This window comes from Pinus tabuliformis, chromosome 6, assembly GCF_031772625.1.
Source record: "Pinus tabuliformis cultivar Carrire ecotype Pingquan chromosome 6, CPIR1, whole genome shotgun sequence".
Lineage (NCBI taxonomy): Eukaryota > Viridiplantae > Streptophyta > Pinopsida > Pinales > Pinaceae > Pinus > Pinus tabuliformis.
Genome location: NC_142292.1, coordinates 1,847,758,658 through 1,847,777,018, shown reverse-complemented (window position 1 = coordinate 1,847,777,018; position 18,361 = coordinate 1,847,758,658). Strand labels below are relative to the sequence as shown.

Here is an 18,361-nt window from a genome sequence, read left to right as displayed (position 1 = left end):
AGTCACCATCCGCTTCAGATCCTCCTCATCACATCATAAAGAATATCACTCAACATTATCATTTTCGACTTCATGCTTTAGGGGGTAGCTATTACAGGTCTATTTTGGCATCTCACTCTTAACAATCAAATCAATACTATTAGGGTTCATCAAACCCTAATTCAGTTGCTACATGCCCTAGACAAGTCATCACATTGAATGCTTCCATCCATGAAAGTTTCCTAGCTTGAAACCCTGCTGAAATGCCTCCTTGGGACACCAGCACAGCCTTGGTCAGGGGCAACTGCGCTGCAGAGCAGGTAGGCCCATTTAGGCCTGCACTGCAGTGCACTTACGCCCACTTACACCTACGCTATCCGAGAATGAGTGAAATTTGCATAAGGTTCTAGGAATATTCCTTCATTCTAGAGCATTCTAGAAGGATCCCAGCTCTTATCCCATCCTATAAGCTCAACTTTGGATAGGATATGGATCAATTAGCCCTCTATCCTCTCATCCCTTGTTGCAGGGAAACTAACTCCAATTATGGAAAACCATTCAATGCCCAATTTATGAAAAAACCACTTGCATTTCCCTATAAATTGACCACTCCTCTTAGTGATCAAGGGGGTTGGAATTTGAAGATTGTAGAGAAATATTATTGGTTTGAGACTTGAAATCATTTTCAAGCAATGTTATGTTGCTGGATTGATGTGCTATTGGTGTGATGAGGGTTTGGAACTAAGTTGGATGAGTGACACGGGATCAAACTACTTTGGGTGTAACTCCTCATTCTATCAATCAATAAAGTTGTTTGCTCCTTTTCCCATAATCTTGTTTGTATCTATGATGAATGTATGTTCAAATGTTGTTGATTCCATTTGTTTATAGTAGATAGATCATATGCTTTGATTGTTGTCGTCTTCTGTTTATGTTGACACGTACCCATTAAGCGAAATCAATTTGGGCGGGAGCAACGGGAGCAATTCATAGGAGATCAAAGGAAGCAAAGGATCACAAGTGGGTTCCTTGATCTTAGATATCTATCGTAGGGAAATATTAAGATTCTTTACTTCTATTGTTCTAAGTGAAACTACCCACTTATGGAAGATGTACTTATCTATAGGTATAAATTCGTATAACACATTTGTACTCACTACATTTTTGGAGACCTGCATAAAAGTGTTGCGCGATAGCAAAGCTATGGAAGGACTACAACAGTTAATAAACAAATGCACTAAAAAGGAGAAGGTCACTGATGGACACCGGGTGGTGAGAAAAATTAGCAAAGATAAGGCATGAACAAGGCATTAGATGAGGCTCACTATGCAGATAGGAGATTATGAGATGGACAAGCTCATCTTGGATCTGTGGTCCGATTCGAACGTACTACCAAAACAAACATGGGAAATAATGGGGAGACCTATGCTGCAGTGATCTCCAATTCAACTCAGAATGGCGAACTAGAATAAAATCATCCCTATGGGACTATTATATGCAGTAACTGTTGATATATAAGGTGCGAGCGCAATGGCTGACTTTGAGGTGATAGAGATCGTCAATGACAGTAATCCATACCCTACGCTCCTAGGAATCAATTGCCCCATTGATATGAATGGGGTCATCAATCTAAAGAAGAGGACAATGTCGTTTGAAAGGAAATTGCTTCAAGTTATAGTACTGTTGGACCCTGCAGAAGGGGTGCGCTATACTGAACTAGTCTACGACTATGAAGAAAGTGATGATGAACAGGATTAGATTTACAAAATAATAGTGTGGGACTAGGATTGGATCAATCTGATGGCATATGGACAAATTGCATGGGACCGAGAGAGTTCCTACACCTCTGGTTCATACGAAGAGTTGGAGCATTAGCAGAATTGTTTGCATGAAGTATCCACATTGTGATGGGATATCATGACAAAGTCATTGCACTGTGTTTCGTGGGAGGTAAGTAATCTACCCTATTATGATGGTTTAACTAACGTAGATATGTTTTTGGATTCATTTGATCATGAAGTCCCTGAGGATCACAACTTCCAATTTTTATATTTAGCACTGGGCGCTACGCCCGCACAATGGTGGGGTATGCGTAAGGATAGCTTTGAGGGATAGCGAGATTACAGAAGGATGATGAGGTTACGGTTTGGGCATCCTAACACTAGATTGACTGTGAAATATAACGGAAGGGATGATTTGTGGGATCACCTAAGAAAATGGACTAAAGCATGGGGAATAGAGCTGCAACCATAATGGGTACACATATTTCGCCATACTTTGGATACAATTCCCATGAACTGGTATCTAGAAACAGAGCTCCTCCATGGCACCACGGACTGGGATATATTGAAGGAAGGGTTCTTATTGACATTCAACTTTGAAGATGGATTCACAGGCATCGATGAAGCTCTACAAGAGATTAAGGTAGTTATCTTTAGATTGCCACAAGAACCTATGGAATGGATCCAACCAGATTGGAGTACCCAGTTGCGCTACGCACTGGAATGCTATAATGTAATCGTTGAAGAGGAAGATGAAGGCCAAGGAAAATTAATATTCCTAAGGCAAAATGGCATCGCGAAGTCGAAGGCCCACAAATAGATAACTCGGATATCACCACGTCGTTGAAGATAAAGCAAGTAAGCATTGGTATTGAATAAGAACTAAAGTTTGCCAAGATTGGAGATTACTGGGACGATGATACCGTGGATAAAGTTGTTGACTTACTCCGCGAATACCAGGATCTATTCCCTACCAATTTGTTGGATTTGAAAGTCATAGTTGGTGATTTGGGCGTTAAGAAGATCACTCTTAAGCCGGACGTGAGGCCTATTAAACAGAGGCCATATCGCCTTAATCCTAAATACAAGTAAAAGGTTCGCCTAGAGCTGGATAAGATATTGGGGGCAGGAATTATAGAACCTGTCGAAGAATCTGATTGGGTGAGCCTGATGGTGGTTTAAGAGAAGAAGTAGAAAGGTGAGATAAGGATTTGCATAGATCTGCGGAAGCTTAATGATGCATGTGTCCATGAATCATTCCCAATGTCGTTTACTAATGAAGTATTAGAGAATGTTGGAGGGAAAGAGGCCTACTCCTTTACTGATGGCTTCTTTGGGTATCATCAAATTAAAATAGCAACCAAGGATAGGAGCAAAATGACCTTCGCAATGGAGTGGGGTTGTTTTCGTTATACTGTGATGCCATTTAGACTTAAGAATGCACCTGCGATATTTTCTTGCGTAGTCATCACATCGTTCAAAGAGTTCATTCATAAGTTACTGTAAGTATACTTTGATGACTGGACAATGTTCGGACTAGTAAAGTGCCATGTAACAAGTCTGCACCTGAGGTTGGATATGTGTCACAGATACTAGATCATGTTGAATGTGAAGAAATGTATATTCTATGTTCCCTTTGGGATCTTGCTGGGTCATGTGGTGTGCAAAAAAGGATTTATGGTGGACCCTGCAAAGATTGCAGTAATTATGAATTTGGAGGCCCCAAGGAACGTTAAGCAGCTATGCACGATGTTGGGACACATGGGATATTAGAGAAAATTTATCAAAGCTTATGCTCAAATTATCGTGCCCATGGAGAAACTGCTGAAGAAGGATGCACCATTCTGTTGGGACAAATAATTTCAGCACAACCTAGATGTATTAAAAGAAAAGGTGGTCACTGTGCCGATCTTGGTATTCCCAGATTCGAAAAAGAAGTTTCACGTACATGTGGATGCCTCTTGCATTGGGTTGGGTGCAGTGCTAATGTAGGCCGGCAAAGGAGAAAAGGACCATCCTAGAGCCTTCGCAAGCAGGAAATTATCAAAGCTTGAGAAGAATTATTCAACGATTGAGCACGAAGGATAGGCCATGGTGTACACGCTGCATAAATTCAGGCACTATCTGTTAGGAGGGCATTTCAAGATGTACATGGTTCATTCTGACTTGAAATACTTGGTCAACAAGCCTGTGTTTGGGGGAAGATCTTCATATGGTTGCTATTATTCTAGGAGTATGAATTTGAAGTCATTGTGAAGCCAAGGAGGTTAAATGCAGGACCTAACCATCTGTCACGGACCGATAGCAGCGAGGAACCTACTAATCTAGAGGAAGGGTTTCCAGATGCACATCTCTTTGCAGTCCGCGTAGCAGACAATCATTTTGCAGACATTATTCACTTCTTGACTACGAGGATAGCACCAGAATGATATACCAGTAAACAAAAGAAGGAATTAGTAGTGCACGTGAAAAAAATTTCAGTTATTGTAAGACATCTGTATAAGATGGGTGCAGATGAAATATTGCGAAGATATGTGCCAAATTTTGAGCAGAATAACATCCTTGTTGAAGCTCATGGAGGAGCTACGGGAGGTCATTATGCAGGCAAGGAAACGGTGCAAAAGATTTTGCAAGCCAGTCTATGGTGGCCTACCTTGCACAAGGATTCCAAAGCATATTGTAAGTCATGCAATGCATGTCAAAGAATTGGATGACCATCACGAAGGGATGAATTTACATTACATCATCAAGTATCCTTGCAGCCATTTTAGAAATGGGTGATTAATTTTGTTAGGCCAATTTAGCCCCTGGGAAAGAAGACAGGTGTGTGCTATATCATCACTGTGACAGAATATCTAACCAGATGGGTGGATGCACAACCATTTAAGGCTTGTACAGGGGCTATGATAGCTAAGTTTTTTTTTAATATGTCTTAACCAGATTTGGTTGCCTGAAATTGTTGAAGAGTGACAGAGGTATGCACTTTTTGAATGAAACGATTAGCGCGTTGACCAAATAATTTTAGGTCTACCATCAGAAGAGTAAACCATATCACCCACAAACCAATGGAACTGTTGAAGCCTTAAACAAGATTTTGGAGCACGCACTGACGACGATCTGCAACACGCAGTGAAATGACTAGGAAGTGTGTTTACCATCAATACTATGGGCTTATAGGACTACTCGTAAGAAGCTGAGAGGGAAAATTCTATTCAGGTTGGTATATGGGGTTGAAGATGTAATGCCGATGGAGTATATTATGTCTAGCCTATGCATAACAGCTCTCACAGGTATGGCAGATCATGAGGCCTTGGAGGAATGACTCGTGCAGCTGATGGAGCTTGAAGAGGATCGATTTTTGCAAGATTTCATCAACAAGACTAGAAGGAATGTGAAAAAGCATGGCATGATATCCATATCAAGCTTTGCACTTTCAAGGTAAATGATATTGTCCTGTTATATGATAGTAAATTCACCAAGTTTCTGGGAAAATTCTAGATGCATTGGCTAGGACCATATATTATCGAAGAAATTACAGATGGAGGAACAGTTCAGCTCATGAAGCTAAATGGGGAACCTTCCCCGGGAAGAGTGAATGGGAGCAGATTGAAGTTGTATACAAGGGATCCTACGCAATGACTATATGACAGCAGGATAGTCTTAGTGCTCCAAGAAGTTGCAAGGGAGAGCAGGACTATGAGCTACAATGCCCATTTTGGAGGACAATGCAGCAAGAAGACTATGCAGAAAGTGACAAAGAGGCCACCTATGAAGCTATGCACAGAAATTGCATCATGGGGAAAGGTACCATGTAACAAGACAGGAAAGTGACCATTGGAGTCACTGTTCATGACTTGACAGTAAGAAGACGGTTAAGAGGAGTGGGATGGCGGCATTTAAGGAAAAAATATTTAAAGATCTACCACCAAAACAACATTAATTATCAGAAATTAGGGGGAATGATCGTATTTGAATTCAAAACCCCTTGTAAATTATGCATGCTAGTCCAACAGAGAACACTTTGCGCTCTTAGAATAGTTAGTGAGAATTGCTGCCTCTTGCCTATGAGTTGAGCTATTTGGGAAGAATTCCTATCACACACAAACATTTCTCCTGAAGCCCGTGAGTTGTTTATGGAGAGAATGATTGCCACCAATGCCACCGAATCCTTGAGTTTGGAAGCAGCTGTGTCCGATGCTCCAGGGCTAGAAGTATCAAGTGTCGAAGCGACGCTTGTGGTGCCCACTATGCCAAGGTCTCCCAGGCCAAAAAAGACAATGGAAAAAGACAAACGACCAACAGTGAAAGAGAAGCAACCTGCAGCAAAGGAAAAGTAGCAAAATTTGGTGCAGGTAAGTGCATCCCCAAGGAAGCATATCTCGACATAGTTGTACAAGAAAGATAAGAAGCCAGCAAAAGTGTTGGACCTGGAGGCGGAAGGAGCCCAGGGGACAGAGGATATTGATGTTGAAGGAGCGGAACCCATAACAAGGCTATCATAGTATATACCTCCGCGGAAGGGAAAATAAAAGGTCACGAAGGACCTGGATGCTCAGAAATTTACAATATCCACACCCCTGCTAATTGAGTAGGTCCCTTTTGAAGGCCCTTAGCTCGCTAGGGTCCCGCTACTGAAAATGGAGGATTGGGACCTCGCAGACCACACTAAATTTCCACATTTGGTGATGGATTAGTATATGCGCAGGGTTTATTATGAAGAAACAAGCGTTACAACACTGGAAATGGAGGAATGGGTCCATGATGTGGAGAAATCAGGGTTTCTCAATTTTCTATGGGTTCCACATTACCACCGCACCCCCATCAACATAATTTGTATGTGCCATCTTCTCACATTGGTGCATGATGGCTGTCTCTAGCTAGGAGGGCTTATACCCATTATAGACATGATTATTGATAGGATCACGGACTTGCCTTACGAAGGCCTGAACCCGGCTAAGGAGTTTGAAGGAAACACTAGGGAAAAATACCTTGCAGAAAGAATGAAGACAGATTACGACCTCGTGAAGAAGTGGCGAGGGTATTCAATCATGTCTATAATAGACCTGGTAGTTAAATTGGCTACCCAGTTTTTAGTAGGGAAGTTGATGAGAAAGTGTCACATGGATGAAGTTCTGGCGCCAATGGTTTCCCTTGCTACGCAGTGCATGAAAGGTGTACAATTAAATTGGGCCAAGTACTTGTGCCAGGAGTTCTTAGCCAACTTCCGCAAGGTGCGGGAAAAATCCAATTCATTTCACTACGCTTGGCTATTACTGTCAATTATGCTTGTTTCATGAGAATTTCTAGAGGATAGCCAATTTCCTCCACTCGAGGAAGGATTGCTAGAAGTAGCACAATTCGCTTCCTTATGGTCTATGAAGGATGTCAAATGGATTACAAAGACAAAGATTTTTTGGGTTCTTATGGAAATGAATCTCCACATGGCCATCAATAAGCATTTGAGGTTGTCCCTAACCTTGTTCACGTAGCTTTTAGCCTACGCGACATTCAAGGTTGAATTCCATAGGGTATATATCCAGGCACGAAATGATGCAGTGCAAAAATTGCATGACTTGCCATATTTGGTGATGGAAATGAATGTGCAGGAGGTGGTAGCGAGATGGCCTGCTGAGTGGCATGCCCCATCAGACTTAGCTATTGGACGAAGTACGAGTGCCAAAAGTTCTGTCGCACAGAAAAGGAAGGAGGCAGCTAAGCACGCTGCACGTAACCTGGCAACGTAGAAAAAGAAGGAAGATGCAGAGAAGGTGATGGCATGGGCTTAGGATGTGAGAGTCATCCCCTTGTCTGAAGGCTTAGTTCACGCCAAAATCGATGAACAATGCATACTCCTTGAAAAAGTTAAAAAAATGGGACTGAACCTTGCTACGATATCACTTGAGTCATTTCGTGCATTACTACAGGGAGTCGTGGAGGAGCTTTGGATTAGAGAAAACTGAGCACTCAATGCAATCAGTGAAATTAACGTGAATAATCAGCAATTGTTCGCTAAAAGGATCCAAGTTTTGAAGGAAAGGAGATGCTACAGGCGCATAGTTCACAACTGGAGTCAGTAGTGTTAGAGGCATGCAAGACAGTTCCTGAGCTCCACACCCCAGAGGATGCACAACCAGAAGCAAAGATCAGAAAATTAGCCGCTGGTGTGCGCGAAGCTAAAGCAAAGGTTAGCCGAATCTAGTTTGAGCTCAACATGAAGATTACATAGCTACAGTTAAAGTTACAGCCCATGACTCCTCCTGAGGTCGAGGAGCAGCGCAGATCCGTGATAACGAAAGAAATGGCTACCTTGGATGCCACCATTGTGGATTGTATGACATTGTTCGAACAAGCAATGGAGTTAGTGACCAATCTGTAGGAGGATCTGAACCTGCAGACGCTAAATACAAAGGTAAGGGAGTTGTAGTGGAAATATGATGAAGTCAGGGAAACTGTGCGCTCAATTGTACCAGCATAGTGCCTTGCCAAATTACAGGAGGGAAAGCAGCTCCTAGCACAGGTGGAGGAAGCACAGAAGAAGGAGGCCTTGTTAAAGGCCAAGTTGCAGCCATGGTTAGAGGAAGCCTATCAAGTCACGACTACTATCTAGGATATGCTTAAAGGCTTGCAGAAGACATAACAGATGATGAGGTTGGTTGTAGAAGGACCGTCCATGGAGAAACTGGTTGAGGAAGTCAAGCAGGTATCAATGCAGAGCATTGCCGAAGTCGAAGTGATCCAAGTGGAGTTGGGGAATCTTCACAGTAAGATCACCACACCAGTAGATTCACTTAATGGTGAGTCATGATCTTTTTGGTTGAGGCTTGTTGGGATGGGTGTCCCCTAGGTTAGTTTTGTGGTTAAGATAACATAAGTTTTGGTACATTTTTGTAATTAATGTAAAGTCTCAACGATTTATGGATGTGGAGAGCGTACATGATTACGAATCAAAGGGGTTTAGCCCCTTGTTTTATGTAAATCATGAGTGAGTTTTGAGATCCATCCATGGTCCACAGACTATGGAATTGTATGAAAAAGGCTATAAATAGGTGTGTTTTAGAGAGTCTAAGGCAGGGATTCAATAGATTGATAAGATATGGGTGAATAGAAGAGGAGGATAGTGAAGAAAAGTGGGTTAGATAGGAGAAGAACCGCTCTACAGCTGAGTGCTCATAGGCCTAGGTAGAGACCGCAGCTGAGTGCACAGACCCTTGCAACTGAGTGCGTAGGGTAGTTTTGAGTTTGTACTCCTGAATTGAAGATCAACAAAGACAGTTACCAAAGAATTCTTGTGAATATATGTTTTATCTCTATTTTAGTTAAATCTATATGATGTCTATTAATAATGTGTTTTATGGAATATTGATCATATGTTGTGCGATTATCTTGAATAAGGGTTAACGATGTATGCAAAACACGTTTATGTATTTCTGCGAAAACTATAATGAATTCTCTGATGTTTACTAATAACTTAAGTAAATTTGCATGAACACTAATTTAGGACTACTCCCTGATGCGCATAAATAGACAGAACAATTTTTAGTGGTCCACAAAGACTGATCGTTGACATTCGGGAAGGTTTGAAGGTTTCTTAAAAGGGTTGCAATAACATGCCCTAAGAGTTTATCGATCTGCGTGAAGACCGATATGAGGTGCTAAGAGACATCACACTAGTCTTTGGATGCAGAAACTTGGTTCTACCATCCCCCCACACTGCTTCGGGTGAGACTACATCCTGCACTACGCGGGTTGTTGCTGAAAGGGCCAGTAGTGTAGGGATTTGTTGGTTGGCGCAACTAACTCTAAACCTAGGCCAAGACCACCTAAGCCAACAGGCATGCGGCTAAGATTTGCAACAGCATGCAAGGAAGTGTTAGTTGGGAGTTCGATTTAAGCACAAGCAAGCACTATGTCAAAATGCATGGAAATGAACAAATAAGAGTTTGTGATTGGAAGTGTTAGTGAATTCCCGATGTGCTCAGGAGGGAGTGAAAAGGTATGTTAGCAGCGTTAAGGCATGGTAGAGGCCAGGGCGACATGCCAAGATGTCCTGGGTCTAAGGCATACCAACACATGCCAAGGAGTGCTAGGGAAACACAAGGGACAACTAGGTAAAAATGCATGGAAATGAATGAATAAGAGTTTGTGACCGGGAGTGTCAACAAGTTGTAGGTGTGCTAAGGAGAGAGTTACAAGGTATGTTAGGTAGTGTCAAGGAATGATAGAGTGCTAGGGCTACATGCCAAGATGTGTCAGGTGCGACGGTGTGCTAGTTCATTCTAGGGAGTGTTAAGGAGTGTCAAGCAAACACAAGGAAGCACTAGGTCAAGGTGCATGGAAATGAATGAATAAGAGTGTGTGATAGGGAGTGTCAGTGAGTTCTAGGTTTTTTATGGAGAGAGTGGTAAGTTTATATTCTAGGCAGTGGCAAGGTATGCTAAAATACCAAGGGATGTCAGGAAGTGCTAGGGTGTGCTTGGGAGTGTGAAAACATGCCAAGCAATGTAGGGGATTCTAGTGCATGCCAGATAGTGCCAAGGAAGTCTAATACATGCCAGGTGTTATGGCATGTCAAGATGTAAACTGTGTTGGTTAGTTGTTTTATGACCACAGTTGGATGTGATAAGCCTTGACTTGGTAACTTGTTAAGTGGGATGATTTGAGATTAGACATGAGTAGCCTAAGATGAGTTACAGGCAGTTCTTAGGTAAATAAGGCATATGTTGAATTTCCATGACACATGAGAATATGGGTTTGGTCTTAAAATATTTGATGCAAACACTCTTAAGTGCCACAACACATATACCTTGCACAAATAAATCTATGCACATCGGTGAATAAACTAGTGCAGATGTAAATTTGTAACTTTTTCAAACCCTTCTTTATTATATTACAAACTTTAATAGAAAAGGCTAGAGCTCCTGTACTAGGGATAATGTCCCTTTACAATCACATTGATACAAGGAATAAAACTAGGGATTGGTGTTACTCCTTTGACAGTGAATCTAGCTTGAACAAGACAACACTTGACCTACTTGTTGATGTTCGCCGCACACAACCCTTTTAGTCCACATGTCCTGAACACATCTAGCAAGTCATATTGCCTCTTATTCTGGAACTCCTCAATCTGCCTCTATCAATGAACTTAAATCTTTTAGGATACTAAACTCATGTCAACAAGATTTTCCTGTTAGCTTCCTTCTTTTTCCTTCAAGGTATACAACACTTAGGGTCTTTGATCAGCTACTCGTAACTCTCTTTGTGAACAACTCTTTGGTATTCCCACATTTTCCATACTGCTTCTCCAACATGACAAGTCTAGGGATATGGTGGCGACCCTTTTTCTCACTAACTCAATCCTCTACAATACTGTGAACTAAGGCTAGTTGGCTAGCGCACTTGATGACTACTTTATCCCTTGAAAGTTTGCACATCCTTACTCCCAATACACCTACCCTTTAACCAGTCTTGTTTTCCTTCACAAGTATAGGACTTAGGGCTCTTCTTTGATAGTCACCTAAGAAACCTCCAACTGTACTTGGAATACAATCAATTTTCCCAACCAAAGTCAATTCTTTTACTGATCAAGGGGCCACAACACTTCCCTCATCTACAAATGCAGTGATCCTTTAATTCTATTATTTCGTGTCTATGGAAAAGCTAGCAGATGTTATTAAGAAGAGGAAGGTCATTATGATTAATTTCAACTCGATGCAAAGGTAAACCCGCTTTGAACACACCAAGGGGGATTTGAAGGGAACCATCCAGTGCTCTTGTGTATATGTGGTTAAACAAAAAGGGCCCCTTTCATTTGCATGAATTGTTCCTGGTAAAAATCCATGTTAGAGTAGAGGCCCTAAAAAGATGAAGTCTAAGTACATTGAATGTATTTTCTATAAATAACCTCTCTAATAACCTAACACAAACATAAAATGATATCATTTACATTGGAGATATAAATCACTTGAATTTTGTTACAACTTTAATACCTCCCTCACAAAAGTGTGTCATGCTTCCTTGTGATGATGCTTCAACCCTATTGGAGAACAACCTCACAATGTAAAAGGAATTTAAACATGAATGTATCTTTAATAGTGCCCCACATTCACCCACTAGCTCACCACTCATGACTAATTTAAGGCTATTTCAAGCATTGATGTGGATAAAATCATTTTTATTTTCTGTTATGTATATTATTCTACATTGACACAATTGAGTTTAGAGGTTAATGACTTAAGAATTAGGGGATTTATGTGTTAGTCATTAAGGGCTTAGCAGTTAAGGTGTTTAGGAGGTGAAGGGTTAGGTGTTAAGGGTCACAGGTTAAGAGGATAAGGAGTTATGTCTTAGGAATTGGTTCATGGATTATCAGTTAGGGGTTAGTGTCTTAAGAAATAATGAGCCAAGGGGTTTATGGGTTATGATTTTTTAGTGTAGTTGTTAAGGGATTATGGATTGGGAGTTAAGGGGATAGGGAATTTAGGTGTTATGGGTTAAGGGCTTATGATTTGTGATAGTTTGACTCCTAATCATGTTATCACCACTATTGGGGGTTCCCCTATTGATTTCTCTTGCTACCTTGACTATAGGTCCCCTAGACCCTACAAAATTAAGTCCTAAGCCCCCTTCTCATTCTCTAATGCTAGGATTATAGATCTTAGTGAACCAGGATTTTACCTCTGATTTATACCATCCATGCTACCCTTGTGTCCCCTTGCCCCATTCAATACACCATAACATACCCCCCCACAACATTTTTGGTCATGCCATTCAACTTTTACCAGTGTTATGAACCCCAAAATTTGGTCCCAATGCCCCTACAACTATACGCTTGGGCCCCATTGGCTAACCGATTAAACACATTAAGGATCATGGGTTGTGATAAGGGAGCCCCTAATCCCCTTATCACAACTAGAAATAGCCTCATGAACACCATCAATATCTACTAGAGGTGTTGCAATGAAAGCAATAATGAATACAAAACTTGTCGTCAATAGGACAGAGATCATCAAGATGCTAAACCATCCAATCTAAAGATGGTTTTAAATGCTAGGGATCTAGTCACATAAAAGACCCCATAAATTTGTGCTTTGGGACACCCCTAGTAATCAATAATTAATCCAAAATGAGAGGATTTCTTGCTGAGGTGATAATGGAAACAACATTGAGTTGACAGAAAGTGACACTTTGTGAGCCCTGCACAACTAGGGTGTCAGTTTCATCATCAACACGAGGCACAACTGACGAGCGGAAAACATATCACATTTAGGGCATTTGGTCACAAACCTTTATGCATGTTTTTTCACTAAGGGAGCACTAGGTGGTTCAATATTTATTTTGTAGTGCTAAATATTATTATGGCATTTTTTAAATATTTCTAGTTAAATAGAGACCCATAATTCTTGAAAGTACTAGCCATGATTGAGAAGTTTAATGATAGAATAGATTTGCTATGCGAAAGATATTTCTAGTGTTACTTGAATGAGGGTATATGCAAGTCGGAACACACACCATGGCTACTTTCGAAGACTAAATTTATTGCATGTATTCAGAGAGATGATGTCTATTATGATTTATCCCACTATCGTCCCTTCCTTGGGGGTTCCTGTAAAATATACCGATATAATCGAGGAGAAGACCACTAAAATCCGTAGAAAGCATCTGTGGTCATCCCTGTTCTATGACATTTTTGTTTGTTAAAATTATTCAATTTCAAAATAGAAATTCTATCCACCAAGTGCATATATGTCATCCTTGCTCTATGAAATTTCAGTTTGTTAAGATTTTTCGTATTTGAATTATGTATTGCTTACCTCAAGTAAGCATAGCTTGAATTTAATACTTAACATGTAAAATAAATTTCAGAGTTCGAATTTAATGCTTAACATGTAAAATAAATTTCACGTATGGTATATTGTGTTATATTCCGCTGTTGCAGTTACCCCAAGTTTGTGGATGCTCTATATTGGGAGAGGCAAAACACTTTTCACCACTTGTAAATTTTATGGAATGATTTTATTAGTTCAAATTTTTATTTAAGGATTACTTGAGAGTGTTTTTTTTTAAGTTATACGATTCATCTTTTTTAAATTTATATTATAAATAATATAAATCTTTTTATTATATTTAAATATTTTTCTTTTTATAAAAGGTCATAAATTATATATATATCCTTTTAAAATTATATGAAAAAAATTTATTTTTTGTTTTAACATATTTTTTAATTTTACATCTCATTTATTTTTACTTAAAATTTTACTAAAATTATTGGAAACCATACTTTAAAAAAAAACTCTTATAACCTTATTAATAAAAATTAAATTAAAAAAAATAAAAAAATTCATTATTATTTATTTATTTCTTTTATTCATTCATTGAAATAATATTATTTTTTTCCGCCCCAATATTTTATATCAAACTAATTAAACTCCATTCTTGAATTTTATTTATGTATACTTAATTTTCAATATGTATTATAGATATGAAAATACTATATCACATCTTTCAATATGTATTACTATGTATTACTATATCAAATCTTTATTGGTTTTGTTCCTATAGTGATTAGGTGCACGTTCAACATGATTTGAAGATAGATATACAACATAACAAAATATTAAGAAAAAATAATGTCATCTTATTTTGTATAAATAAGTGATGCTTAGCATTTGATATTATCATTGTTTATGTTTAATATATTTCTTTTGATAAAATATTATAAATGCAAACATCAATGGATATTTTCTTTTCTAAGTGAACACTAGAAATTTATATTACTTCAACATGTCAAAATACAAAATAGCAACAGGTCTACGAGACTGGAAACCAGTCTAGTTGCAAAAATAAATTGTTTTGATACATCCTTTATGAAATTTAGCCATTAAGTTCTTCTGTATAATGCTCTGTACATAAAGCTTCCTATTACTACTATTACTATTGTTAGGTATGTCATGATGATAACTAGCATTACCAAACTTACAATTAACAAAAAAATTGACTCCCTCCATGCTAAAACATATCTCTAAATACCATACTAACAAATTAAACCCTATCACTCGAGATGTATTGTTCCAAGACCTCATTTAGCTACTTTCTTATTGGGGCATTGCATTCGTAGGAGCTAGCATTGAAGATAAGCCTAAAGCTCCTGATGCTCATGCCTTTAATTTCCTGAGATGCATTGGTTTGCCCTTTGCATTCCCCAAAGTGATGTTCATATTATGGGCATATTGTAGATAGATACATAACATATCATGCAGGTTCTCAATTCAACCTTGTTGAAGTTTTCTGATATCTACTAGCATTCTGAGCATCATCTCCACCCCTCCAATCCTCTGATGAATTGCCTTCAATTGATTCAAAGTGTTCTCCTAGGTTTTCTCCCTCTCTTCATCCCTAACAGGTTGCAACTTGCCCATTAAATTTTTAATGTGCTATGTTATCTCTAGAGTTCGGTGATACAAAGTCTCCCTAGTTCTTGTAGTGCCCGTCTCTATATTCTACTCTACTTCCTCCTATATTCAACTATCGACCATAGACTGACGTCCCTTATAGAATTCCATTTCCCAAAACTCTACTGCCTCTTTCCCTCTTGGTGGAACAGTTGTATGGAATGAATACACCACCTCCCTTTCAACCGTCTCCATACGAGTAAGTTTACAGCTCCCCTCTCCCTCTTCCTCCACTTTAGGCCTCTCAGCTGAATATTTAATAATTCCCATCATCCAATCTAATACAACAACTATCATCTCACACCTAAACTTTATCCTTTCCACCCCCTTGTTACTCCTGAAATGCATAGAGTCCAGACACAACATGATAGAAAGGGCATCAACCCATGGATTTAAAACCCTGATGGCTTGAGTGCTCTGCATTCCATGTGTTTTGGTAATTTCCATAGTATCTCTCAGTGTTGTACTGCTCAGGCCTGATCTACCTGTAATGAGATCACCACCTCGTGTGAACCTCTACTAGTCTATGCCTTCATTCACCACTACTTGGAGATTTGACAAGGTCATCAAATCCTCTCGTCGATCCTTACACATATCCCTTGCATGCATGGTACCATTCCACTTCTCATACTACCCTTCATCATTTATCTCCAACCTTGTAATCTATATTGGTTTGAGTTTTCATAATGTCACTACCTTCGATTTCCACCTTTTCCATGTAACTAGTCTACATGTCCATCCCCTTGCCTATTTTTGATACCCCCTTTCCTTTCATAATGCATGTAGTAGTTGATCATGTTATCAGATGGTTCTTTGTCTGAACCATTCCCACTACTTCATTGGATTCCATTCCATCTACCGATGAGTTGTCATTTTCAGCTAACTTCTGGAAACCTTATTTCAATTAACCCTCCTAGATTGATGACCATGCCACATCCTCATTTGATTGTTAGCTAGTAGCCCCTTCATTGGCCAATCTGTCCCCCACCACATATGCAAATCTCTGAACCAAACTAAATTCAACTGCCACTAATACAAATAGGTCTTTTTGAATCCATTGGGTTAGTTGTGCTAGATGCCAATTCTTTGTTACCTTCTTTACGAAAGTGCCACATTTTATCCTCCTCGTTTCTTGAATGGAAATCATCAAATCCCCCTCAACTATAACGTTGAACAATCTTTCTCACAATAGAATTTCCAGCCCCTGGTCGAGGGTGTGGAATTCTACATCATTTTTTGAATTATTCCCAAGGTTGTTGAATAACACCCTAAATATTCGCCCCGTACAATCTATGATAACTCCTCCTACTCCTACATCCCCTGGTTTTCCTTTTGAAGCCCCATCGAAATTTAGGTTGAAGAACCACTTGGGAGAAGAACCCAAATGGTAAAGCCCATCTGTATCTGAGGTCCTCTCACCCAAGTTAAGTTCCAATGAGGATTCTCCTAATTTAATATTCTTAAAACTCTTTCCTCCTATGGTGGGAGATGCTCGTTAGACACCTTGATCCTTTTCATGCATTCACAAATGTAGCACGAAGAAGCCCCAATAAAACCTCTTTTGACCAAATTTTCCCGTGTCAAAAGCTTCTAATGTAGAACCAACCAAAGGAAGGTTTTGATCTTGGGCCATTGAGGCGACATACATATCATTCTCCACACTAAGTCTATTTCCCTACTGTGATGACCTTAAATATAGGATCTAGCCTCTTTAAGGTTCGATTCTCTGGCTTCCTTTTTTCTCAACCACAAATGTTCGTTGTCTTATGCATAAAGGATTCCTCTCTTGCTTAATTCCACCATTAGTTCTAGGAACATTACACCATTCTGATTAAGACCCAAAAATATATTAGGGTTCCATATTCTCCATTTAGTATCCTGTGTTTCATGTTCCCAATACTGGTATACCTCTGTTTGTCCTTGTCTCTGAGTTTCCAACTGAATTGGGCATCTCTCTTCTTTGTTCAGGATAAGTTGTGCTGCTAGGAATCCTTTGAGAACAACATTATTCTCACATTTCTAATTTCCCAAAAGTAGTGCTTCTATATAGTTTCCTATTGGCCCAATCTTAATTCCATATTTTTGATCCCTTAATTGTTGTACAGATGAGGTCTTGTGTGCCAATTTTTGGCATATTTTTCCTTTCATAACATACTAGCCGAGGGTGATGTACCTTCCTTTAACCAATGCCACCATAGTTTAGGTCTGCATGTTCTATTGATAGTCTTTAGATCTTGTAAATAGTGTTCACCTAGAGGAAATTTGGTTTACATACCTTCTCTCAGGATGCTAATGCCCATTTCCTCTTGTCTTCAGCCCCTTTTCATAAGAAATTCCTTTGGATCTCCCTTATCTTTTGTAGGATTCCTTCAGGATTTGGGAATACTCATAACATGTATCTCAGGATTGCTTGTAACACTAATTTAGTTAAGTCAAAACTTCTGGCTAAGTTCAGGGCTCTATAAGTCCAATGTTTAACTCTATCCTCCAATTTAGACATAATCTTCTCCAAATTTGTTGTCTTCCAAGCCTTGGTTGTGAGAGGGATACCTAGATATTTTGAAGGAAGAGTCTTACTCTAGAACCCTAAGATAGTTATCAAATTCCTTTGTATAACAAAATGAGTATTAAAGAAGAAAATCATGGATTTCGATTGGTTGATCTCCATAGCTAAGGCTTCCACAAAAGTGTCCAAGATGGCCTTGAATGTTTTAGCCTCTTTTACTGTGGGAATGCCATGTAACATGGTGTCATGTACAAATTGTTGATGCATTGTAGATGGGAATACTTCATGTGGTTGAAGGCCCCTAATATCCCCCTCCCTTGTAGCAACCTTGATAGCCCTACCTATACCTTCCATCATTAGAACAAACAAAAAAGGAGACATAGGTTCCCCTTGACAAATCCCTTGAGAAAGGAAAAAGGGTTTAGCAAGATCACAATTAACTAAAATCAAAAAAAGTAGTAGAGGTCCCCAAGGATATGATCCATATAATCCAAATATGTTCAAAACCAAAAGCCTTTAAAAGTGCTTCAGTATATCCCCAATAGACCTTATCACATGTCGTAGATAGGTATAGTGAAATTATCATTCCTTCATTTCCCATACTTTTGAGGGAATGATGTATCTCATGGGCATGGGTAGCATTGTCC

The 18,361-nt window shown here is 39.4% G+C and overlaps 1 pseudogene; it reads right to left on the bottom strand.

Moving 5' to 3' along the window:
* Positions 1-18,361, bottom strand: part of LOC149266400 (tubulin beta-5 chain-like) — an 82,340-nt pseudogene that overhangs the window by 20,791 nt on the left and 43,188 nt on the right.